A 27,120-nucleotide genomic window follows, 5' to 3' on the forward strand; every position below is an offset into this window, starting at 1 on the left:
GTATACAAAGTTTTCATTGTATTTATTTTTATCTTAAATTTTAGCAAGTGATACTAATTTTCCACTTATATTACTGACAAAGTTTCCTGTTTAATTTATTAAAAATATGTGAGATCACACTTTTTTTATGAAAGCAAGAAATTTCTGAAAATATCAACTATGGTCATTTTGGTGACAAGACTTTATCTCATGTTTTAAAACTTCTTTGTTATTATTCTGTGTAAGATAAGCTAATGGGACACAGCATGTACGTGCAGTGGGGGAGTGGACATGCCGCTGTGCAATACTTTTAACTACAATAGTAAGGGAGGCCTCTCTAAGATGACACTGGAGCTGAGACCAGAAAGGCCAGAAGGAGGCAGTAATGTGAAGATTTGCAGGAAAAAAGCTCTAAGAAGGAATTTTAACAATCCTTAAAATGGGAATAAGCTTCAAGTGTTTCAGAAATACAAATAAGGTCAGTGTGGGTGAACCACAACAGAGGATCATAAACAGAGGTTAAGTTGGAGAAGTAAAGCAGTTCACATACATTTGTAAGTCATGGCGTTTGGATTTTATTCTAGTTGTGATGGAAAGACACTAATTGGAGAGTTTTAACTAAGTAAAGAGGAGGTAGGGTAATAAGATATGATTTCTGTTAAGAGGCCATTTTGCCTACTTGAAAAAGAAGAGACTTTAAGGGAGGGGACAAGAATGACGGCAGAAAGACTCAGTTAGGAGGTAGCAGTTGTAGTACACGTGAGAGATGACCAAATGAATGATAACTTGAAATAAAATAGAGAAAGCAAGAAACATTTGGATAAGAAATATATTTTAGAGATGGACCATATGTAGGATGAAAGGTCATGACTGCAGATATAAAATTGGGAGTTATCAGATATGTTTAAAATTATGGGTCTGGATGATGTCATGTGAAGAGAGCACTCCAACACTTGATGTTTGATGGGAAAGAGAATTTGACAAAAGAGACTAAGGGGTGACAAAGAAAGATCTATCATTCAAGAAGATGGCCCACTTAGAAATCACAGCCACTTTCGAAGTTTCACATTCCAAGTAACCTGGTATAAACACTGAAAAGAACCAACCACAAGTTGGCAAACCAACAGATAGGAATCATCGGCACCATACATGTCGAGAACAAAATCTGTAACATCAAGTCACATATAAGGCTTCAGGATTCTCCAGGGCAGCTCTATGCCAAAGACGAAGAGCAATGTCTTTAGAGTTCTAAGGAAAGAGACTGGGACTCAAGAATTTTATATCCAGCCAGCCTGTTTTTCAGGGTAGAGTTTCATAGGAATAGAGATTAACGGCAAACAGACTCTGCACTAATATCCTCTAACATATAAGACTGAACAATTAAAAGAATTAAGTTAACAAAATAGAACACATGTATTATAAACTAGTTAAGAATAACACAAAAATTCAGAGACAAGGAAAAGGAGGTAAAAACTTAAGTGTGTTAATTTCCTCTCTTTCCCAATATGGGATCAATAGATGGATAAAGATGAAACATGTAATTTAAAAAATTTCTCCAATCTTTTAGTGTTCTCATGATCCTCTTTCTTAACTCTACTGGGATCATGTAAGAGAACATATTCTTACGAAAATTTACCTGAAGTTCAGTCATTTCTTCTGTATTACTTTGGCCCTTTTTCTTTCTTTCAAACCCTTTCTTTCAAACCCAATAAGATAAAATGTAGTATTCTATTTCCTTTTTTTTTTTTTTAATTTATTTGAGAGAGGGAGCGAGAGCACAAGCAAGGAGGAGGCACAGGAGAAGCAGACTCCCCATAAGCAAGGAGCCCGACTTGGGGCTTGATTCCAAGACCCTTGGATCATGACCTAGGCTGAAGGCAGCTGCTTAACCAACTGAGCCATACAGATGGCCCTGTAGTATTCTATCTGAAATAGGACGTTTAATTCTATTTAAAATAGCACACTAATGATCATATTTATATAAAATTGTTTCTCAGTAACACTGACCAAATGTTAACAAAATAATTCCTGGGTAGTGAGCTATTGAGCAATTTTAAAATCTTCTTTAACATTTCCATCTTGCTTTAAAGTTTTTTAATGATCATGCATTGTTTGCACAAGTCTTTTTTTAAAGACCTTTATTTTTTTTAAGATTTTATTTATTCGTTACAGAGAGAGAGCACACAAGCAGGAGTAAAGCACAGAGGGAGAAGGAGAAGCAGACTCCCTACTGAAAGCCTGATGTGGGACTCGATCCCAGGACCCCAAGATCACGACCTGAATCAAAGGCAGAAGCTTAACCAACTGAGCCACCCAGACGCCCCTAAGTTCCCCATTTAAAGAAAGCTTGCTAATATATCTAAATATATGCTAAATCTTTTGAGAATTAAAAACAAAAATCAAAAAGTAGGACCTTGGTTTCAATGACTGGACAATGTGCTTGGAAAAACATATAATCTAATAAAAAGGATAATACTCACTAACAAGGACTTTAAGTATAGATTTAATTTATAATTAATCATCAAGGCCTTTAAATAAAGGAAAAGAATAGTATAGGTAAAGAAGATGAAGAAAGGCATGACAAGTAACAGGGAAAAGCATCAGAGAAAAAAAATAAAGACTGAAACGAACATGGCTTACTGGAAAGCTGAGTATGGTGAGAAACTGTACTTAAGAGTAGTAGAAGATAAAAGTTTATTACATCAGGTGGGTGTGAAGGATAGGGAAGTCCAAGTAGGAATATATGTTTGGATCTCAACTGATAATCAACAGGGAGCCAACACTGGTTTTTGGGGTAGTAACAAATGGAAAGCAGTATTTAGAAAGGCTAACCAGAAGTAGGGAACCAGCTAAAAGAGAATTGCTGTACTCCAACTATACTGCCAAAGTGCACTAGGATACTGATGGGAGATATGAGGCAGGCAGAATGAATGGTGAGACTTAGCCAAAGAAAAAAATGTCAACTAGATAAAAGCTATGAGATAGATCATGACAAGGTTTCAAGCCAAGAGATCTTTATTTGCATTTAAGGTAACATCAACACATGTAAGAGTCAAAACCCAAATCAAGCATGAAACCAAAAGGCGTTATATAACTGAAGTACAGACACTAAGAAAAATAAAAATATGCAGTACAAACTCTAGAAAAAAAATTATCATGCAAATATACTGAATCTTAAATCATAGCACCAAAACATCCTGTATGCCACATTACTTCACTTTCTTTCCAGTTTCTCCTATGTGGTAAAAATCAATGTTCTGGGGGCACCTGGGTGGCTCAGTGGGTTAAAGCCTCTGCCTTCAGCTCAGGTCATGATCCCAGAGTCCTGGGATCCAGCCCCACATGGGGCTCTCTGCTCAGCAGGGAGACTGCTTCCCTTCCTCTCTCTCTGCCTGACTCTCTGCCTACTTGTGATCTCTGTCTGTCAAATAAATAAATAAGATCTTTTAAAAAAAAGTTTTGATCATCTGTATTCTAATCCAGAGTCCTACCCCAAATCACTAAAAGGTTAGGGGCCACATTCCTAAACCAGTAGAAGAAATATTATTAAATACAATGCTAGAAATCAAGACAAGGATATCCTGCTTTAAAAAATCTTTAAATTTCTAATCCATTCTTCAAAGTCCTACCTTGTGTCAGAACTGTGATTCCCAACTTTCTTATAATTCTACAGGTCATTAATATTTAAAGAGAAGGGAGGGAGTTAAATTTGTATTGACAACTCACTTAACATCAATAATTTTATTCATAAACACTGCAAAATGCCAGTTCCTATTTACTTTCTATAAATGACCTAACAAAAATTCCTTATTGTATGGTGCTGAAGAGTGGTTTAAAGAAAGAGTTAAAACTGTTTATTGAACACTCCAAGTACTCTGATTTAGTAGTGTAGTTTAAAGCCCAGGTTTACAGGTGTACTTTAAAACTCTAGTCTTAATCTACATAAAGCCCCTTCTCTTCTTGACAGTAAAGGCAATTTGAGCAAAAACAGAGTCTAATTCATAGCTAGACCTCAAGCCTGTAATATGTATCTCTGTGTAAATAAGATGTGTAGTTTAAGCTACTTTCCTAAAGTTATATAAAGTGGAAAAGGGCATCTTGACTTATTATGTATACTTGAAAAATCAATTTGCCTTCTTAAAGATATCAGAGAACAAGGAGAATCTGGGAATACAGAAAAGAACCAAAAAAATCATTCTGCTAACAAAACTCTGCTAAAAAGGATATCGATTTAAGCCTCTAAGCTTTCAGAGTTTTAAACAAATGAAAACACTTCTATCTATCAAATTTTAATTACATTAAGTGGATATATTTATAGACCTCTGGAGAAATAAATATTCTGTAAACATATAAAAGTGAAAATAATTGGTCTAGTAACGCAAACTGTCAATTACTTGATGCAATGGCATAAGTGGAATAGCATAGCTAGCCTTGGTGGGTTGTACTTATTTACAATAACAAATCAATCAAAAGTAGCCTTTAAAGTCTTTAACCTTCATTTTTCAGGAAAAAACCTATTATTTGAGATATAGCAAAGGCCCCAAAATAATCCAGTCTATGCTTCAAGCTAATTGTTTAATGCTGGAATAGAAAATAGAACTATGAGTAGTCAAAAGAATTTGCTTTTGCTTTGCTTCTCTTCTCTCTCCTCTCTGCTTTCATTATAGGAAAACTAAATCCTAGCCAAGAGGAAGAAAAACCACCATCCCTGACATATTCAAAAATTAACCAAGGTTTTAAAAAGCTTTATAAAATGCACATGTGCTGATTTTGGGAGACCAATCTAAAATTACAGAAATTATAAATGACTTATGCAGGACTTTTAACAAAGTAGTCAATTTATATGGAAATAATCAAGCAACATTAGAAGTAAAAAATCACCTCCAACTTTGAGACAAATAGATATTTAGGAGAGAACAATAAAGTAGGCCAGTCAGGTTCTGAGACACCTTAGAAATTTTTATTATTTTCTCCTAATTTTAAGAGTTCATATAAGTTAAAAATGATGTTTTTAAGTAGTAACTCAAAAACAAACCATTAGGAAGGAAGAATAAGAAGAGAAAAAAGATACAGATAGACATGAAAACCAGTAAAACTGAAGCTTATAGTAATGCAGTAGCAAGCAAAAAAGCCTTTGGTTATTACTGATACCAGTTAACTGATCAAAAGAAACACTATTACAATATCATACAATATAATTCTTTGAAGGTACAGAACACTAAAAAATTCTGCCTTATAGTTACTGCTATTGTACTATATTATAATTAGATATCCACACCATTAAAGAATCCTTAAAATCACTTAAAAATTATGAATTATAACCCAGAGTCAACACCTGCACTTAATTATATTCAATTGCTTAAGGTTTTTACATTTTTAGATGCTGAAACATTTTTTTTCCATATCAACTCTTTCCAAAGAAATAGGCAGAAAACTACCTTAATAAAAACTAATATTCATCTCTCAATAATATTTTTACTCATTCTATTTAATAGATACTTTAAATATATAAAAGGCAACCTAAATCAATGGTTCAATTGTATTTAAATTAATATTTACTAAGATTCTGGTCTACCTCTAATGTTGAGCTAGCTGTTTTTGTTGTATTAACCTTTTCAATAACCATCTCACTAACTTTCTAACTTCTAAAACATCATTCAACCTTCTGCCTGTAGAAAAAGCCCTCTATAAAATACCCCACCCTTACTTTCCACAAACCCTCAACTGAAGTCAAACTTCTACGGACTCATGAAGCCCAGAAAGTTCTTCACAGCAACTGTCACTACTTTTACCCATTCCCTTCCCCGGGCCTCAAAGATATATATACTTTCCATTACAAATCAAATCCACCCCTAAAATACATGGTTTAATTTCCTCTCACCTTAGAAGACAATTCTAGAGGAGTCCACGTCTAAATGTCTACCATCCCTGAGTCATAAGAGGATTTGTAAGGACTTGTTCGAAATAAAGTATGGTAAAATTAGTGGTTTAATACTGCCCTAAATCTGGCTTCTGGGAAGATCCATTTTTATACCTTTTACAGAGTTATGTTGTAAGCAAGGGAAAAAAATGCAAAGAGACATAACAAAAAATAGAGTCACGAGGACTCTGCCATTCACAATATAAACTAAAGAGCAAATCAGAGTTTTAATTTTTCTAATGCTGGTGTCCATTAATAGCTCACCTTTTAATCAAATTGATCCATTCTCGGTAATCTCATCTTACATTTTCAATGCTGTTACTAGTCCTTCCGCATGGAATAGTCTACTTCCCTATTTCTGCCTTTCAAGAAAAGTTACGTAGGGACGCCTGGGTGGCTCAGTGGTTTAAAGTCTCTGCCTTCAGCTCAGGTCATGATCCCAGGGTTCTGGGATCGAGCCCCACATGGGGCTCTCTGCTCAGCAGGGAGCCTGGTCTCTCTCTCTGCCTGCCCCTCTGCCTACTTGTGATCTCTGTCAAATAAATAAATAAAATCTTTTAAAAAAAGTTACATATCTTTCATGGTCTTAATTAGATGTCACTGAAATGATATCTCCACAACACCTTCTCTAACCATACCTGCTCTCTGAACTGTTAGCAATATCTATTTTATACACATGATCTGTAGCATATATATCTAGTATTAGAATATGTGATTCTATCTCCTAGTTACCTAAGCTCAAGAATTCTGTCTTATACGCCTCTTCAGTTCTCTCCGGTGCCTTGATCAGAGCTGATACACAATTAGGCATTAGGTGAAGTGAAGAATAAAGGAATCAATGAGTGAGTGAATGTTTCAAGCACTCATTAGCACTCAGAATGAAAAACTGTTAGAGGGGAACTATAGATTCTAGATGAAGCTAGACATGCAGCACAACAGCAAAGAGTCAATTTCACCAGCACACAATAAGATATTTAGCAAGTATTTCAAAGAAGCCAGAGCTAAGCATGTCAATCACACAAATTAAGAGTAAGTAAAACATAAAACACAGCAAACTGCAATAATAGACGTGAGAAGTTTTTGCGTTTCATCTCTTCACCTTTGAACTGCTTGACTATTAGTGATGAATATTCATTTAGTTTTTTCCTGAGAAATTCTTGGGTGTACTGCACTGGATTATGTATTATGTCATGATTTTTAAAATGTATAAATCAAATTAAGAAAAAACATACCTATAAACTTAAGATCAATAAATGCAAAAGAAAAGGAGAGAGAAGGGATTAATCAGCACAAATCAGGATTAAGGAGGGAAGGCTTGAATACAAATGAGGACTTTCAGGGACAGATAACAACAAATAGAAGCAGAGTCAAGAGGACATTCCAAGCACAATGGAAATATAAGTGTGGCAGAAGTGATTAAGGGCACAGATTCTGGAATCAGACTATATGGATTCAAACCTGGGTGTCAGACTATTTGATACATTAGTTGTGTCATTAATTTTTCTGAGCCTTAGTTTTCTTATCTGTAAAATATAAAAAACATAATACCTACCTCATAAGATTGTTCTGAAGATGAAAGTGAAAATATATATAAAGATCTTAGGATGGTGCCTGGTATATAGTACATAACTAGGATATGTTAGCTCTACTGATAAATGGAAAGCAAGTCTATACCAGGGTTTCTCAATCTTTTTTTTTTTTTTTTTAGAGAGAGAGATCACAAGTAGGCAGAGAGGCAGGCAGAGACAGAGGGAGAAGCAGGTTCCCTGCCGAGCAAGGAACCCGATATGGGACTCGATCCCAGGACTCTGGGACCATGACCTGAGCCGAAGGCAGCCGCTTAACCAACTGAGCCACCCAGGCGTCCCGGGTTTCTCAATCTTGACACTACTAATACTTTGGGCCATATAACTCTGTTGTGGGGGGACTCACTTGTGCACTATAGGATGTTTAACAGCACCCCGGCCTCTACAAAGTAGATACAAGTAACCTACACATGTGCACACATACACACAAACATGCACTCCAGGTGTGAAGATCAAAAATGCCTCCAAATGGGTGCTTGGCTGGCTCAGTCGGTGTAGTGTGCGACTCTTGGTCTCGGGGTCATGGGTTCAAGCCCCGTGTCAGGTGAGATTACTGAAAAATAAAATCTTAAAAAAAAAAAGTCTCCAGACATTGCTAAACTACAGTTGAAAACCACTGCTGTACACTAAAAGACAAAGGTTGTCCTATATAGCAACCAAAAAGATACTACCACAGGTGCAAATATGCAGATGTCAATTGATGGAAAACCTTTTTTTTTTTTAAGATGGGGAGAAGGTTCAGTGGGAGAAAGAGAGAAAGAATCTGAAGCAGGTGTGGAGTCTAACATGGGGCTCCATCTCACGACCCTGAGATCATGACCTGAGCTGAAATCAACAGTCAGACACTTAACCAACTGAGCCACCCATGCACCCCCCAATTGATGGAAAACTTATAACACTGATGGAAGTGTTGAAATTTAATCTCTTACATTATTCTCTTACATTTTAAAATGCCAATGGAGATCTTCAGAGAAGCACTCTTGTGACCTTGCTCTTGCTTCCTTGTTCACTCACACTCTCTTTAAATCATTCTATCAGTTTTGTACCAGATCTAATAGTTTGGAGAGATACTGATGGTCACACACAAGGCAGTAGACTATTGGCTACTAGTTACAGAGATAATATGAAAGGGGTCAAACCTAAAAAAATAAAATAAAATCTTTACAAAGATTTTTGTGTATCTATTGGGTAGGAAGAATGGTAACAAATTGAGAAGAAATGAAATGTGACCAGTCATAAAATTGGAGGTATGTAATACCTAGCTAAAGATACAATTATAAGACATATTTTAACCCCCTGAGCCACCCAGGCGCCCCCTATAAGACATATTTTAAAAACATTTTACTGAATGCTAATCACAAAGAGAATGGTGCCAGGAGCAGGAAGGCAAATTTCAGAGATGAGAAAAAGCTGAATAAGATTAGTCTCTGCCTTCAAAGATGTTTACAATCTATTAGGGAAGAAAGATCAGCACATAATTAATACAAGAAAGTAAATCCAGGATGAAGGGAAGCAGGGAGGGGGTCAGTATTCAATATAAGCTGATGGAAAAAGACAGTCTCAAGATTTTAAACTGGAACACTGGAGTTACATAGATATCACTCAAAATTTAGATTAAGATTCATGTACAGGTTTTGACAGAAGTATAAATTATTTTTTAATCCCATATTTAAGTATATTAATGCTGTGATAAGAGATAATACTGTCTCGGCTAGAGTTTGAAACTGGTGTTTAAACGCTAGAAAAATGTAAACATGTGACAGGTATTAGTCAAGCAAATGGCTGGCTATTAATTTTAAAAATAACTATTTTATAGTTTTATCTATAATATCAATGGATTATGGCTTTTACCCAGTTTTCCCACAATATGAATGGGAAGGAGTAGAAGGAATAGAAAAGGAAGGACTCTGGTATTAGAACAGGAAAGTGATCATTTGACTAAATCCACATTCAACAACGGGGAACACATTTGTGGGTACAAATGAAAAGTACTATGAAGACAGAGGTCCTAAAACTAGATAACATACCTCATAAAATAATTACATTCTTAAATACAATAATCCACAGCTCTAACACAAGAGCAGAAACATGGAGAACAGGTAAGGCCTGAAGAGATTAAGGATAGGCAAGCAATCACACCTTAGGGAGCAGACATATAAGTAGGTCACTGCATTCCCGTAGTCTTCCAACCCAGTCCACTCTGACTCAACAAAATGGGTACCAACTGCCTGAGAGCATTCTAGAATTTTACTGCTACCCTAAGATCCAGCCATCACAATCAATATTTAGGCCAGAGTAAACAACTGCCACCAGGTGGTGCCAAACCAAAGACAGCACCAGAATGGACCTGGCTGGGCCTGCACCTTGTCACACCCTTTACCACCCCCCGCCCCCCGCAACTAGCTGTGCAGGTTCACCCTAGTCATTCCATTGCCTGGCAACAAAGTCATCTCATATTTTATGCCGAAGAAATTTTTAGACCCATGTAGTACATTATGGTAAGCATTAAAGGGTGGGTTAAAGGGGAGGTGGTTAGGCAAGGAATGACAATTTAGGCTTATTGAAGAAGCCTAGTCATAGTAGTACCACTCCATGGCTTCAGTTACCTGCAGTCAACCATGGTCTGCAAGCAGATGCTCTTCTTTCTAATGCACTGTCAGTAGGTCAAGAGTACCCTAACACTACATCACACTGCCTGTATCATTCACCTCATTTCATCTCATGCAGGCATTTTATCACCTTCCATCATCACAAGATGAGTACAATACAGTAAGATATTTTAAGAGAGAAAGACCATAACTTTTATTCACATAACTTTTATTACAGTACATTGTTATAATTGTTTTGTTATTAGTTATTTTGTTAATATCCTACTGTGCCTAATTTATAAATTAAACTTTATTGTAGGTATGTATATGTATAGAAAAAAAACAATATATTGGAATCAGTACTATCCCTGGTTTCAGGCAACCATGAGGGGTCCTGGAACATACCCTCCACAGATAAGGGGGGACTACTGTACACAGGAATAGATTAAAATTTTTTTGGCTTTAAGCTTTACATCATCAATATAAATGTAAATAGTCTTAAAAATAATAAGAAAATTAATAAGAATGCAATGTACTAGAAGTTCTGACTAAGACTTTAAATCGTTGAATATGAACACAATGAAATCTTTAAGGTTTTCCCACATGGCTCTCCTAATGAACCCCGATCTTCAACAAGAATGAAAGGATAGGGGCGCCTGGGTGGCTCAGTGGGTTAAGCCGCTGCCTTCGGCTCAGGTCATGATCCCAGGTCCTGGGTTCGAGCCCCACATCGGGCTTTCTGCTCAGCAGGGAGCCTGCTTCCTCCTCTCTCTCTGCCTGCCTCTCTGCTTACTTGTGATTTCTCTCTGTCAAATAAATAAATAAAATCTTAAAAAAAAAAAAAAAGAATGAAAGGATATGGTATCACTGATCCCCCTGAAGAAAGTTAAATGATCCTTTAGTTCTTAAAGAGCATAAAACATGGGAACTATAGTAAAACAAAGTAAGACAAGTCTCCCTATTCCTTCCCCAGTGTAAAAAAATATATGAAAGTTTCTCTAAATTCCTTTAAATATTACCTCAAGTTTTCTAGTAAAAGACTTCATGGCAAACTTATTCCCCTCCACCTCCATCCTATCTCCACCTCCACCAGATTTTAGCACTGCTTATACGTTATACCTGTCAAGATCTGATGACTGTATGTTATGTATTCATCTGAACAGAACCACTACACTTAGTTACAGGCTATCATCAACCAATTCATTCTCTTGCTAAAATCAAGTCATCCAATTACTCCTTGACTAATCAAGGCTGTTTTGGCTTTTTCTTTTTTCAAAAGGTACTCAACAGCATAAACAGTTCACTTACAAGAAATGGAAAGGGGCTAATCAGCAGAATTATTGTTTTGCTGCTACAATTTGCAGTATTTAAATTTAGTTGCTGATTGGACTGAAAGTTTTATGATATAGCATATGAAACTAGTTTAATACAACTGTGAAGCTGTGTAGCTGTATTGTCTTGCCATGGCTATACTGGTCTACTTCATAGGATAGAGAGTTGACTACTTCCTTTAAAATAAAGATACATTAAAAATGTTTCAGTATGCTTTCTCACATACGTTGGTTTTATAAAGGTAACATGCTATTAATTCCTGAGCATTATTTTTAAAGTTAGCAACTGTGTGAATATATGCATATGTTGTAAAAACCCCAAGTTGCCTGGGGTTTTAATTTACATTTATTTTGGCTTCTAAGCAGCAATAAACTAGAGACATTATTTAACTATTTGATTTAAGAAAATAGGATTACCTAGAAGAGGTACATATTTTATATAAATACACATTACCTCTCACATAATAAATAAAACAGTGGACACTATATTTCTAAAATGGGAGTATTTCAATTATAAGAATAATCCCATGTGCAAACTATAAAATGAAACTAATATCCATCAGTACTGTTACTCATATGAACAATTTGAGAGAATATTTAAGAGAATGACTAAAGACTAAAATCTAAACACTAAACTAAAACCTTGAATTTTCTTCACTAAAAAGAAAAAAAAATAATGTATCAAAATTTTGACTGAAAATTCTTAAGAGAGAAGAGATCCATTCTTTAAACTGAGACTTACTTTGTTAAATACAGAGATACATTAACAAAAAGGATAGATCTTATTCTATAGGAAGAAGACATGCTTTTATAGTAAAATGAATAGTTAGGTTTAAAAAAAAAAAACCACTACCAAGTTTCTTATACATGAAATACCGTGCACAAACCATCAACAAGAATTTACATAGAGGAAGGAAAACATACACAGGACTAAACAGGACTAAAACAATTCCTAGATCTTTTATATATGTGCACCTATATTACATAACTAGTACTCTATAGGAACATATTTTGCATACTAAGACCCATCTAGAAATGAATTGTATACAGAATTGTAAAATTATACTTCCATTAAGTGTCTGATAGGACTACTAAACATACACATAAACATTTCAGAAAAGTCTTATTTTCACAAATGCACTGACAAGGTATACAAATGCTAGTATATTTCAAACCAACGATGTTTAATTTGTAAAAAATGTTATCTGAGTCATTTTTTTTAAACAGGATTCAATCTGGCTTATCTATACTGAAATTCAGGAAGCAAATAAATTAAAAACTAAAATACATTAACAAAAATCTAATATTCTCTAAAGCTGAATATTTCTCAGAGTCAGCACACCTGCCAATATATTAAAAATAAGTCAAATCAACTACAAAAGTGACAAATCAAATGCCATGGTAGACTTGACTTCTCGAGACAGCATTTTCAGCCGTCTTTTGTGGCTTTGTTTGGCGCCATAGTCCTTTAAGTTTTGTCTTCATAAAGCCCTAACTAGTTGTAATCATTTGCAGCCTAATTGTGGACATTTATCTGCTTTTCTTATGCATAGAACATAGCTATTAAAGCTGAATGGTGATGGTGTGAAGTATAGGTTAAATTGGGTGAAATTAAAGCAAATTACTCCGGGATGTGGAAATCTGAAAATAGAAACCACCAATGATTTGCAACCCTCTTGATGATCAGCTTCACAGAACCCTAAACGACAAGAAAACTTACATATTTTAAAGTTAACTAGGTTTTTAAAAATAATATGTATAAATGTATTTTTAACTACATGCACTTCTTAGTAATGTTGGAAAGATTATTTGTTTAACTCAGCTGCAATGTGAAAAAGATCTCAGGTTTCTATTTTAAATAGTGCAGTTCATTTCTTAAATGAGATTTCCTTTCCGTTATATAAATTTTTACCTATAAAAATTCATCCAACTATGTCAAACACAATCTATACATTTTATCATATATTACTCTGCTAGCTAACTTTTAACCCTGAATAAAAGTATTAGTGCTGGAAAGAATATAATACTGAAGTTATAGTAATAAAAGCAAATTAAAAATATAAACCTAAATGTATTGTATCTATAAGCATATTTATATATATGTCAACATAAATCTGCATGTGTAACTAACACACAGAAAAAAATATACAGAGGCCTAGAAATAAATATAAAGCATTATACAAAAATACTACTTTCATTTATCTAAAACCTTACTGTTTCATCCACAGTCTGGATAAAGACAATAAAATATGTTCTTTTGCACCTTGCATGTTTTCTTAGGCAAACAAGCAGAGTAGTATAAAAAATTTACCAGACCACAATTTAGATGAGTTTACTTGAAAGCTGGAAAAAAATTTCTAGCAATGAAACTGACATCCTCTTATTTGACTGCTATGCAGAAAGCATATTTAGGTATCCTGGGAGATAGAAAATTAGAGGACATGGCCTACACCTTCAAGGAGCTTACAGTCCAGCTGGAGAAATAAGACAAGCATATATAATTCAATCACGGCTGCATGAAATGGTACCTACTACATAAAGAGAGCTCCTGAGCTCAAAGAATGAAAGAGCAAAATGGGTTGGGGAGGAGGATCAAACAGGATATGAACCTTAGAGAATAAAACTCAGCCAGAGGCATAGCAAAGACAAGGCAAAATGTGTAAGGTACATTCAAAGCACAAAGAGCAAATGTGTTTGAAGAAAATTTAAGAACAGGGAAGAGAGCAATAAAAAATATACTGAAGCTTGACAATGCAGGGCCTTGAGTAGGCAGAAAATGGAATTCCCAGGAGGGCATGAATGTTTTACAAGAGGCAGTAACATAATCAATTGCAGTCACTCACAAACAGTGATACATCTTACTTCTCAATGACTATAACTATAACTATAACTATAACACAATTAAAAGTGATATGCCAAAGATGTGGATCTCTAGAATATCAGCAATATCCCTAGACCCAAGGTGCTCCCCTTTTCTTGCCTCATAGGAGGTTATGAAGACAGTGCTTCTAACTTAGCATTTGTATCCTTATATATTCAGTATCTTCATGTTTCAGAATTAGCATAATACAAAACTTAATATTCAGCTACTGGTAAATTTCTATTCATGTATATTTTAAAACTACAGCAATAATATATACTTCTAAATAATATTGCAATGTTAATAAAACTTAAGTGGAGGAAATTTTAACAAAATGCAGACAAGTATTCTCTGCTTTGTGAATATTAAGCATTTTTTCCCTCCATGGTATGAGAACTCAAATCCTTGGACACAGTCACTATGGGCCATAAGAATGGCTAGAAACCACTACTCTTAAAAGAAGAAACTAGAAAAAGGAGAGACTAAAATGGTGATTTTTTAACATCTCCTAGGATACACGTGATTAAAAGCGTCCCCTTGATTCTGGATTACTAGAGTGCAGGTTAGGATTCTGCACTTTAAACAAAATGTATCTAACACAGGTGATCCCAGGGTCACACTGACCACAAAAAGGCCCAGCAAGAATTTATTTACTAAAAGTCAGTTACCAAGCATAAGAACCTGAACTAAGAAGTGGTAGTAAAAACAGAATGAAGTAGAAAAAGAAAAGAAGCATTTCTTAAAAAGAGCAACAGAAGTTGATGGCAGATTACAGCAATAATATAAAATAAATCATTATCTCTAAGCAAAAGTATGGGGGCCTAGAAAGCGGACCAAAAATTTAAATCTAGATACAGAAGAATGAACCTAAATAAGAGAAAAATTTTCATTTGAACACAATTCCTTCATTCATTTGCATACAATTCAACCAAATAAAGACTGTGTAAAAATAAACAAAATATAACTTTTAAAACATGGCATTTAATACAGATTTGAATTTATACTAAGCCTTGTTTTGTTTTGTTTTCATACAGACAAGCTTAAAATTTGCACTAAACAATACGGAGCACTATGTACCATTCTGCTTTCTGTTTGGTGATCCCACAAAGTAATATATTAGTTTCATTTTCATGAACAATAAACTTTACCACATAATTAATGAAGAGGAAACATTTTTATTACAACTCTAGTAATGAAATTTCATCAGAATTACACTTCTTTAGCTCATAATAATGGAATGTTTTAAACCAGTATTATGAGGTATTACCTGAAAAGAAAGATGATGTTTGCCAGTCAAGAATCAAAGTAAATTAATACCTAGAAAGTTTTAAACTTGAAACTGAACAGGCATTTTCTCCTCTCTCCAAATTAAAAGAATTGCAAAAAACAACGTTCAAGTTTGGAATCTGTAATGCACAGATTTGTTGTCAACTCCCAACATCTATCTACAATCTCTTCTAGACCCACCCTGCCATTACTTCTTAAGAGTTTGATTGGTTTCACCTAAGATGATTCCATCTGCCCACAGTGACTGGTCAAGGATTAGGCATATGACCTAACCATGTCCAAGTGGAGTAAATCCCAAAACTTTTTATTAAAAGGCCAGGCCAAAGTCACTCTTTTTGCCCTGACGTGAACTAGAAACCACATGGCTAGTGAGATACTGGACACCATCTTAAAATCGTGAGAGTAACCAGCCTTAGAATTAAGTTGGTCAAGGCAGAAGGTAGAGATAGAAAGGAATTCAGTCCTAAGGAGCAGTGTAAGTAATGGTTAACATACTGCCTGAAGCCATTTATCTTACCTGCTAAATAGTGGAAGCGGATAGGTTATCTTAAAGCCATTTTGAAGTGGGATTTTATTATAACTGGAAATATAAAAATTCAGACATTGTGCTTCCCAACATAAGTAAAACACTGTAATAATGAGTATCTATTATTCCATATTTATGAATTAATGCATGCAACTAGTATAAGGTGTCATGGAAAGTATGTTCAGGCCAACAATCATTGCTCAGAAATTACGGGTTCTGCCATTAACTTGTCTCAGTTTTCATAGCTAATAACAATCTTTCTGACTCCCAGTTTTTTCATCTCCAGAGATACTATCTACTGAAAAAAAAAATGTGCAAAACAATATCTCTGATACCAAAAAGGTACAGAAAAACTGTTGGTGCTATATCCTTTTCTGGAGAGTCCATGCCAAGGAAATTCTTGTTTCTGTTTATTAAAACAAAGTCTATCGAGTTCAACTTCTATTTCTTCCTTAAACATAAAACATTTAAATGCTTAAGTCCTTACTCATCATATGCAAGAGTACCACCTATCAAAGAAGTTAGATCAGCTTAACAAATTAAATAATTTCGGTAACAGAGAAAACAAAGTGCATTTTATAAGATACAAAGAATGTACCTTTTCTTTTTTCATTGTCTAACGAATAATTTATCTCTCATAGCTCATATGTCACCTCTTAGTACTTATCAGAATGTAATACCTAGTTAAGTTTTTTATGTACCTGATTAACATTTCACTTTTGACCCAACTTTGGAAATTTCAATTCTCACACTAAAAATAAGTCAACGTACTTTGAAGTAGAAACTGAAGGGGCTTCTGGGTGGCTAAGCGTCCAACTCTGTATTTCAGCTCAAGTCAGGATCTCAGGGCTGAGAGACTGAGCCATGACTGAGCCACCAGTTGAAGCCCACATGGGGATCCATGCTTAGCATGGAGCCTGCTTAAGATTCTCTCTCTGCCTCTCCCTCTGCCCCCCAGCCACTCCTCCACCTCTCTCTCTTTCTCTCAAAAAAAAAAAAAAGGAACCTGAATTTGCCTCCTATAGAGAAGATAAAACAAAGTTCTGAGAAGCAGTTTCCTAGGTAGGCTGAAGGCCGCTATTATTACTTTATCAGTTACAAGCATACAGATACAACAGAACACTAGGAAGCTCTGACAGGAACCCAGCTGTGGGGGTGGCAGTTCCAGTTCACATACCTGGGAAATACGATCTGAACATGAATTAGAAAAATTTAAAAAAAAAAAAGGAAGGAAGGAGGAAAGAAAGAAAACAGTTTACTTGAACAGGGTTCTGGTCCCCAAAAGGAGAGCTGTTTTTATTGCAGAGTGCAACAGTGGTCCTTTATTATTTTGCTAAGTAAGTATCTCCAGGTATGTAATTTTAAATACGTGAAAAAATCTGTTCTGTAATAATATAGTCCACTACAAAATTTCTGTTAGTAATAATCACCAGTATTATCTTTAAAATAATGGGGCATAAAGATGTGATAAAACATCCTTCTTCTTGTACCACTGATTTACCCACCTACTAATTCTAATTTATGGCCCTTAATTAAGGCCTGCTAAAAGATATTATTAACTTGGACCTTATTTAAGGGAAAAATATTTTAAAGTTCCCTTCCCTTCTCCTATTGTGAATATTTAGTTAAGAATTCACTTAATAGGGGCGCCTGGGTGGCTCAGTGGGTTAAGCCTCTGCCTTCAACTCAGGTCATGATCTCAGGGTCTCTGCTCAGCAGGGAGCCTGCTTCCTCCTCTCTCTCTGCTGCCTCTCTGCCTCCTTGTGATCTCTCTCTCTGTCAAATAAATAAATAAAATCTTAAAAAAAAATCACTTAATATGTCTTTCTTTATAGTACTTTCATAATTGTTATGTAAGTTAAAGATTAACTCACATTAAAAGGTAGCAACAATCATGTCTTAAAGAATCTTGAGTAAATTTTAAAAAGGGAAGAACCCAGAAATCAATAAAATATTTAGTCTACCTCTGACCAAAGTATTTCCCCCATTATAAATCAGTAAATACAAGCTAGTTACAGTTTAGTCACTAACACACTGGATTAAATCTTTTGTATTTTCAATTCACCCCCAAAGGCAGCACTCAGCGCAAGTAAATTCAGAATCTTTAGAAATATAATCCTTATAATTATCAGTTGTTTTCAAGAAAATTTTATTGTATAATAACTAAGATGATGACAATATGTTATTGGATAACAATATGTTAAGGATAAAATACCATAATCAAGATTATGAATATATTTTGGTAATCAGATGAATTTAACTATAAATGCCAAATACCTTCTTTTTAAGGTTCAAAATTCACTTCTTTATGGTCCACTAATCTTTGACAAAGCAGGAAAGAATACCCAATTGAAAGAAGACAATCCCTTCAAAAAATGTTGTTAGGAAAACTGGACAGCAGCATGCAGAAAAATGAAACTGGACCACTTTCTTACACCATACAGAAAAATAAATTCAAAGTGGATGAAAGACCTAACTGTGAGACAGGAAACCATCAAAATCCTAGAGGAAAACATAGGCAGCAACCTCTTCAACATCAGCCACAGCAACTTCTTACTAGACATGTCTCTAGAGGCAAGGGAAACAAAAGCAAACATGAACCACTGGGACTTCATCATGGTAAAAATCTTCTGCACTGTGAAGGAAACAATCAACAAAACTAAAAGGCAGGGGCACCTGGGTAGCTCAGTGGGTTAAAGCCTCTGCCTTCGGCTCAGGTTACGATCCCAGCGGCAGGGAGCCTGCTTCCTCCTCTCTCTCTTTCTGCGTATTTGTGATCTCTGTCTGTCAAATAAATAAATAAAATCTTTAAAAAAAAAAAACAAACCTAAAAAGCAGCCTATGGAATGGGAGAAGATATTTCCAAATGACATATCTGACAGGGTTAATATCCAAAATCTATTTAAAAAAACTTAACCAAACTCAACACCCAAAACACAAACAGTCCACCTAAGAAATGGGCAGAAGACATGAATAGACATGTTTCCCAAAGAAGACATACAGATAGCTAACAAACACATGAAAGGATGCTCAACATCACTCATCATCAGGGAAATATGAATCAAAACCACAATAAGATTACCACCTCACACTGGTCAGAAAGGCTAAAATTAACACGGGAAACAAAAAACGTTGGCAAGGATGCAGAGAAAGGGGAAACTTCTTTCACTGTTGGCAGGAATGCAAACTGGTATAGCCATTCTGGAAAACAGTAGGAGGTTCCTCGAAAAGTTAAGAATAGAACTACCCTATGATGCAGCAATTGTGCTACTAGATAATTACTCTAAGGATACAAAAATACAGATTCACAAAAGGGTATATACACCCCGATATTTACAGCAACATTATCAACAATAGCCAAAACTATGAAAAGAGCCCAAGTGTCCATCAGCTGATGAGTATCAGATGAATATCATCCATTTTATGTGTGTATACACACACATACACACACACATAATGGACTACTACTCAGCCATTGAAAAGAATGAAATCTTGCCACTTGTAATGACATGGATGAAGCTAGAGTACATTATGCTAAGCAAAATAAGTTAGTCAGAGAGAGATGAATACCATATGATTTCACTCCTACATGAATTTTAAGAAACAAAACAGATGAACATATGGGAAGGGGGGGAAAAAAGGAGGAAAATAAACCATAAGAGACTCTTAAGGATAGAGAACAAACTGAGGGTTGATGGAGGGAGGGGCGTAGGGGATGGGCTAAATGGGTGACAGGTATTAAGGAGGAAACTTGTGATGAGCATTGGGTATTTTATGTAAGTGACAATATTCTACTCCTAAAACCAATATTACATTACATGTTAACTAACTAAAATTTAAATAAAATTTGGGGGGGGGGGTAATTCACTGCTTTAGTACCCATACTATCATTACAGGAAGTACTGCTGTGTAAGTGTGAAAACTTGTATTCCAGTTCTGGTGTGCCACTAAGTTACTGGGTAGTCTATAACTTCACCCAAAGGCTTCCATTTTCAATAATGACAGAACAAGATTCCCTGTACAACTACCACTCTCCACTATGGAACAAAAATAAGATCCTGAAAGCAGCTATCTAAAGGCTTTAGATGGGGCGCCTGGGTGGCTCAGTCAGTTGAATGTCTGCCTTCATCTCAGGTCATGATCCTGGGGTCCTGGCATGGAGTCCCGCATCAGGTTCCTTGACCGCAGGGAGCCTGCTTCTCCCTCTCCTTCTGCCTGCTATTCCCCCTGCTTGTGTTCTCTATCAAATAAATAAATAAAAATCTTTTGTAAAAATAAAAAAATAAAGGCTTTAGAGAGCAAATACAGACAGACTGTTTGAAAATACTTGCTTAAAGGAGGGGAGTTATATGAAGTGAGTTTCTCTTTACAAGACTTTTAGCCTAGGGCCAAGTATAGGCAGCAGAGCACAAGAAGCAGATAATCTGGTTGGCTCAGTCAGTAGAGAATGTGATTCTTGATCTCTCAGGGTCATGAATTTATGCCCCACATTGAGTATAGAGCCTACTTATTAAATAAATAAATAAATAAATAAATATTTTAAAATAATAATAAAAAAGAAGCAGATAAATTGTATGGACTGGGGAAACAAAAACTAAAGCCTGGAAACTACAGCAATAGAAGAGTACAAAGAAATAGGAAAAAGAAAAAAAAAAATAGAGGAAATCCCCAAAGTCAGTACAGACATCTCTCTGATGCCAGAACCTTGCATGGGCAGGGCACTCTCAAAAACAGACTAGCTGAAGACAAAATATGTAAAGTGAAACTGGAGCTGCCAACTCAGAGTTTGCAGTTCAATTCCAATTGACTACTAATACAAAAGAAACAACACATATCAGAGAAAAACAATGAAATCCAGAATCACAACTTAATATTCATAAGGCCTAGGATACAACTCAAAATCACCTAAAGAAATCAAATACATGGTTAAGGGAAAACAAGTGACACCAAACTTAAAATGATCCAAATGTTGGAAGTAGATGAAGAAAACTTGTAAGTGCCTATTAAAACATCTTCAATAAATAAAAAATACATAGGCATACAATGGACAAAAAGATACACATTTGCAGATGAGAAATCCAAATGGTTTTATAGGAAGGAAGGGAACTTAGAACTGATAAACATAACACCTAAAATAAACAAAAGACCTGTGTGGACATAGCGAAATTAAGATGACTAAGGAAAGGATAAATTAACTTTTAGATCAATCAATACAAACCAGTTGGTCTGAACAACCCCCCAAAATAAGACTGAACAAAAAAATGAACAGGGACCTTTTAGATAATATGAAATGATCCAACATGCATGCAATTGGAGTCCTAGGAAGAACATGGAAAAACATGGGACAGGAAAATGAAGAATGTCTTATTTAACAAATATCTACCCAATTTATTGAAAGACAATTTATAGATTGAAGAAGCTCAATGAACACGAGAGAACTAAAAAAAAAAAAAAAAAAAAAATCCATTCAAAGACATACTCAACGGCAGAAACAATAGAACTATGACACAAATATCAAAAACAAAAAGTAAGTCTTGAAGGCAGCAAGAGGTTTCAATTAATGGTTGACTCCTCACCAAAAACTAAGAAAGGCAGAAGAGAATTCAACATTTTTAAAGTACAGAAAGGAAAACAAAACAACCTGTCAACCAAGAATCTTACATTCAGCAAAAATATTTGTAAAGGAGGCGCCTGGGTGGCTCAGTCAGTTAAGCATCTGACTCTTGACTTCAGTTCAGATCTTGATTTCAGGATTGTGTGTTTGAGCCCTATGTTAAAGAATGTAGCTGAAATAAAGACATCTTCAGATGAAAGAAAATGAAGAGAATTAATTACAAACAGCCCTGTCCTATAGTTAATGCTAAAGGAAATTTTCAAATTTAAGGGATCTAACAGGATTTCAGATTTTCAGAAAGGATTAAAGAACATCAGAAATTGTGAATATTTTAATATATGCAAAAGACTTTTGTCCTTTTTTTCTATTTTTTTTATAATATAAATACACGTTTAAAGCAAAGGTTGTTTAAGGGCTGTACTAAATGCCAGCAAAATGTATGCTTTTTTTTTAAGATTTTATTTTTAAGTAATGTCTCCACTCAACATGGGACTTGAACCTACAACCCCGAGAACAAGAATCGCATGCTCCACCAACTAAACCAGGTAGGTGCCCAAGATGTACACTTTAAAATGCTTAATTTAGCTTTGAGCAGTGGCAGTATCGTAGCCAATGAGGTTTATCCGAGGCGCGATTATTGCTAATTAAAATGCTTAATTTTATATGTATTTTACCTCAATTTTTTAAATTGTTGGGTTCATATATGTAGAGTATTATAATAAACTACAGCATAAAGGACTAGGTAGAGGGGCGCCTGGGTGGCTCAGTGGGTTAAGCCGCTGCCTTCGGCTCAGGTCATGATCTCAGAGTCCTGGGATCGAGCCCCGCATTGGGCTCTCTGCTCTCTCGGGGAGCCTGCTTCCTCCTCTCTCTCTGCCTGCCTCTCTGCCTGCTTGTGATCTCTCTGTCAAATAAAAAAAAAAAAAAAAAAAAAAAAAAAAAACCAAGATAAATAATGGTGTTTGGCTAGCTTAGTTGGTAGAGCATGCAACTCTTGATCTCAGGGTCATGAGTTCAAGCACCACACTGGGGGTAGAGTTTACTTTAAAAAGAACCCCAGGGCGCCTGGGTGGCTCAGTGGGTTAAGCCGCTGCCTACGGCTCAGGTCATGATCTCAGGGTCCTGGGATCGAGCCCAGCATCGGGCTCTCTGCTCAGCGGGGAGCCTGCTTTCTCCTCTCTTTCTCTATGCCTGCCTCTCTGCATACTTGTGATCTCTCTCTCTGTTTCAAATAAATAAATAAAAATCTTTAAAAAAAAAAATAAAAAAAATAAAAAAATAAAAAGAACCCCAAGGGCCTCTGGGTGTCTCAGTCGTTAGGCATCTGCCTTTGGCTCAGGTCATGATCCCAGGGTCCTGAGATGGAGGCCCACATCAGGCTCCCTGCTCAGTGGGAAACCTGCTTCCCTTGCTTGTGTTTCCTCTCTCTGTGTCTCTCTCTGTCAAATAAATAAAATCTTTTTTAAAATAAATAAATATATAAATAAAAATAAAAAATAAAAAACAACCCCAAGACGGATAATAAAAATAAAATTCTAAGAAACATTCAAATAAACAAAAAATGCAGGGGAAGAAAAAAAAGCCCAGGAGAATAAAACACAAAAGAAACAAATAGAATACAAATACAAAAAGACAAATCTAAACCTATCAATAAATATATTAAACAATACATTTTAACAGGTGCTGTCAAATTGATAATGAAATAGAATACAATATATGCAGTCTAGAAGAGATGCACTTTAAATATAAAGATATTGATATGTTGAAAGTAAACAGAGAACAATAAGCACAAGATAGCTAGAGTGGCTATATCAATGTCAGATAAAGTTAATTTCAAAACAAAAAGTAAATTCATCAGGAAGGCATAATATTCATACATGTGTATATGTCTTATAACAAAGCTTCAAATTTTAGGAAGTCAAAACTGACAGAATTAAAGACAAAACAGACAATTCCAAAATCAAGAATTGGAGATTTTAACACCCTTCTCTTAACTAAATTGATAGAACTAGACAAAACAAAACAGCAAAGACACAGAAGATATGAAGAATGCTATCAATTAGCTTGACTTAGATAATATATATAAAACATTACATCTGGGGCGCCTGGGTGGCTCAGCGGGGTAAGCCTCTGCCTCTGGCTCAGGTCATGATTTCAGCGTCCTGGGATCGAGTCCCACATTGGACTCTCTGCTTGGTGGGGAGCCTGCTTCCCCCTCTCTCTCTGCTTGCCTCTCCCTACTTGTGATCTCTCTCTCTGTCAAATAAATAAATAAAATCTTAAAAAAAAAAAAAAAACCGCACATTACATCTAATAAAAACACAACATTCTAAGAGCACATAGTTCACTTGACTATAAAAGGGGTCAAAAGCCAAGCCTCAATACATTTAAAAAGACTAAACTAATAAACAATATGATCCCTAAGCACAAGGGAATTAAATTAAAAATCATTAACAATTAAGAATACTAGGTAAACCCAAGTATTTAGAAATACACATATTTCTTAAGAATTAATGGATCAAAGAAGAAATCAAAAGAGAAATAAAGGAATTATATTAAATGATAATAAAAACATATCAAAATCTACAGGATGCTGCTAAAGCAGTACTTAGAGAAGAATTTATAATTTTAAATGATTACATTAGAAAAGAAGCTCTAAAATCAATAATCTGAGTTCTCACTTTAAGGAACTAGGGAAGCGGGGAGCAAATTAAAACTAGTTAGGTATAAAAAAGGAAACAATAAAGGTATGAGAAGAAACTAGAAAAATAGGAAATGAACAAAGAAAATGAAATGAAACCAACAGTCCCTTGATAAGATTAATAAAATGACAAGTCTCTTAACAGACTATTCAAGGAAAGATAAAAGATAAAAATTACATTTCATTCCAGTTATCAGGAATGTAAGAGAAGATATTATTACTGATCCTAAGTCATTAAACATCTAATAAGACACTATTATTAACAATTCTATAGCAAATAAATTTGGCAGCCTAAATGAAATAACTAAAGATATAAATTAATCAAAACTGAACCAAAAAGAAATAGAAAATATAAATAGCTCTATATCAGTTAAAGAAACAATCTATAAATAAAAACCTTCCCAAAAGAAAACTCCAGGTTTAGATAGCATTACTGGTAAATTCTATCAAGCATTCAGAGGAGAAATAACAACTAATCCAACACAAACTCTTTTTTTTTTTAATTTTTATTTTATTTATTTATTTGACAGAGAGAGATCATAAGTAGGCAGAGAGGCAGGCAGAGAGAGAGGGAAGCAGGCTCCCTGTTGAGCAGAGAGCCTGATGCGGGGCTCGATCCCAGGACCCTGGGATCATGACCTGAGCCGAAGGCAGAGGATGAACCCACCGAGCCACCCAGGTGCCCCCCAACACAAACTCTTTCAGAAAACTGAGGAGGAAATATTTTCCAACTCAATTAACAAGGTTAATATTACCATCATATTCAAATCAGCGAAAGATCACCAGAAAATCACAGAACTGATAACCCTTCATTAACATAGGAGCAAAAATCCTTTAAAAAATATTTTTTAGGGGGCACCTGGGTGGCTCAGTGGGTTAAAGCCTCTGCCTTCAGCTCAGGTCATGATCTCGGGGTCCTGGGATCGAGCCCCGTATCAGGCTCCCTGCTCAGCAAGGAGTCTGTTTCCGCCTCTCTCTCTGCCTGCCTCTCTGCCTACTTGTGATCTCAGTCTGTCAAATAAATAAGTAAAATCTTTTAAAATAAATATATATTTTTTAGGGGCGCCTGGGTGGCTCAGTGGGTTAAGCCCCTGCCTTTGGCTCAGGTCATGATCTTAGGGTCCTGGAATCGAGCCCTGAATCGGGCTCTCTGCTTGGCAGGGAGCCTGCCTCTGCTTCTCTCTCTGCCTGTCTCTCTGCCTACTTATGATCTTTGTCTCTCTGTCAAATAAATAAATGAAATCTTTAAAAAAAAATTTTTTTAAGCAAATAAAATCCAAAAAATGTAAAAATGATTATCCAATATCCTAACAAAGTGAGTTTATCTTGGGAATATGAACACCTTATCTAAAAATCAGTCTCTGTAATTTACCATATTAATACAAGAAAAAAGGAAAAAATATGATTTCAATAGATCGATAAACTGCATTTGACAAACTTCAATACCTATGAGATAAAAGCCCTTGGCCAACAAGGAACAGAAAAGAACTTCTTCAATGGGATAGAAGGCATATACAAATAACCTACAATATCATTTAAATACAATATCATTTAAAATAGCAGAAAAATATTAACTACTTTGGGATTTTTTTTTTTTAATATGTACAAGACCCAGGGGTGACTTCGGCTCAGATCATGATCCCAGGATCCTGGGATTGAATTCTACATCAGGCTCCCAGCTCAGCAGAGGAGGCTGCTTCTTCCCCTCCCTCCCTGCACTCGTTCTCTCTCTCTCTCTCTGTCTCTCTCTCAAATAAATAAAATCTTTTTTAAAAAATGTATAAGAACCGCACATTTTAAAAATGTATAATACCGTAATCCACAAGATATTGTTGAACTAACACCTACATAAATTGAGAAATCTACCATGTTCATCAATTGGTAGTCTCCACTGGTGGTTTCAATACAAAATCAAAAATCAATAAAATCTCAATTGGCTTTTTTTTTTTCCTTTTAATTTGTGGAATGTGACAAGCTGATTTTAAAATTTAACCTAGAAAAGCCAAAACAAATTTGAAAAGGAAGAACAAATTTGTAGGGCCCCTGAGTAGCTCAGTCAGTTAAGCGGCTGTCTTCAGCTCAGGTCATGATCTCAGGGGTCCTGGTATCGAGCCCTGCACTGGGCTCCCTGCTCAGCAGAAAGCCTACTTCTCCCTCTTCCTCTGCTGTTCCCCCTACTTGTGCTCTTTCTAATAAATAAATGAATTCTTAAAAAAAAAAAAAAAGGAAGAACAAATTTGGAAGACCTGTACTATGCAGGATTTTAAGACTTAAAAAAAGCTATAGTAATCAAGATAGAGTTGTACTGGCTAAAGAACAAACAGACCAAGCAAAGAGAACAAAGTCCAGATATAGACCTACACTTGACTTTCAAAGGTGGGCAATCGATTTTTGACAAGGTGCTGCATTAATCAATGAGAGTAAAGATACACTTTCCAACAAATAATTCTAGAACAATTAGATATTTGTACAAAAAAAAATTAACTTCAAACCCTTATCTCATGCCACATGCAAAATCAACTAGATATGAATGACAAACTTTCATGTAAGAGCTAAAATTATTATACCTGAATAAAATAAAATCTTTGTGACACTGAATTGGATAAATATATTTTTTTTAAGATTTATTTATTTATTTATTTGATAGACAGAGGTCACAAGTACACAGAACAGCAGGCAGAGAGAGAGGGAGGAGCAGGCTCCCCGCTGAGCAGAGAGCCCAATGCCG

At 35.4% G+C, this 27,120-nt stretch overlaps 1 protein-coding gene and 1 non-coding gene across 2 annotated transcripts in view; one reads left to right on the forward strand and one right to left on the reverse strand.

The window, feature by feature from the left end:
- The window catches only part of OLA1 (Obg like ATPase 1), a 180,668-nt gene that overhangs the window by 77,364 nt on the left and 76,184 nt on the right, over positions 1-27,120 (reverse strand). The gene's annotated exons all lie outside the window — the stretch shown is intronic.
- On the forward strand, positions 22,275-22,413 carry LOC125096511 (U4 spliceosomal RNA). The gene has a single exon (XR_007126214.1). It is a non-coding gene; the product is annotated as a U4 spliceosomal RNA (small nuclear RNA).

The sequence above is a fragment of the Lutra lutra genome, chromosome 3 (assembly GCF_902655055.1).
Source record: "Lutra lutra chromosome 3, mLutLut1.2, whole genome shotgun sequence".
In the NCBI taxonomy this organism is placed as follows: domain Eukaryota; kingdom Metazoa; phylum Chordata; class Mammalia; order Carnivora; family Mustelidae; genus Lutra; species Lutra lutra.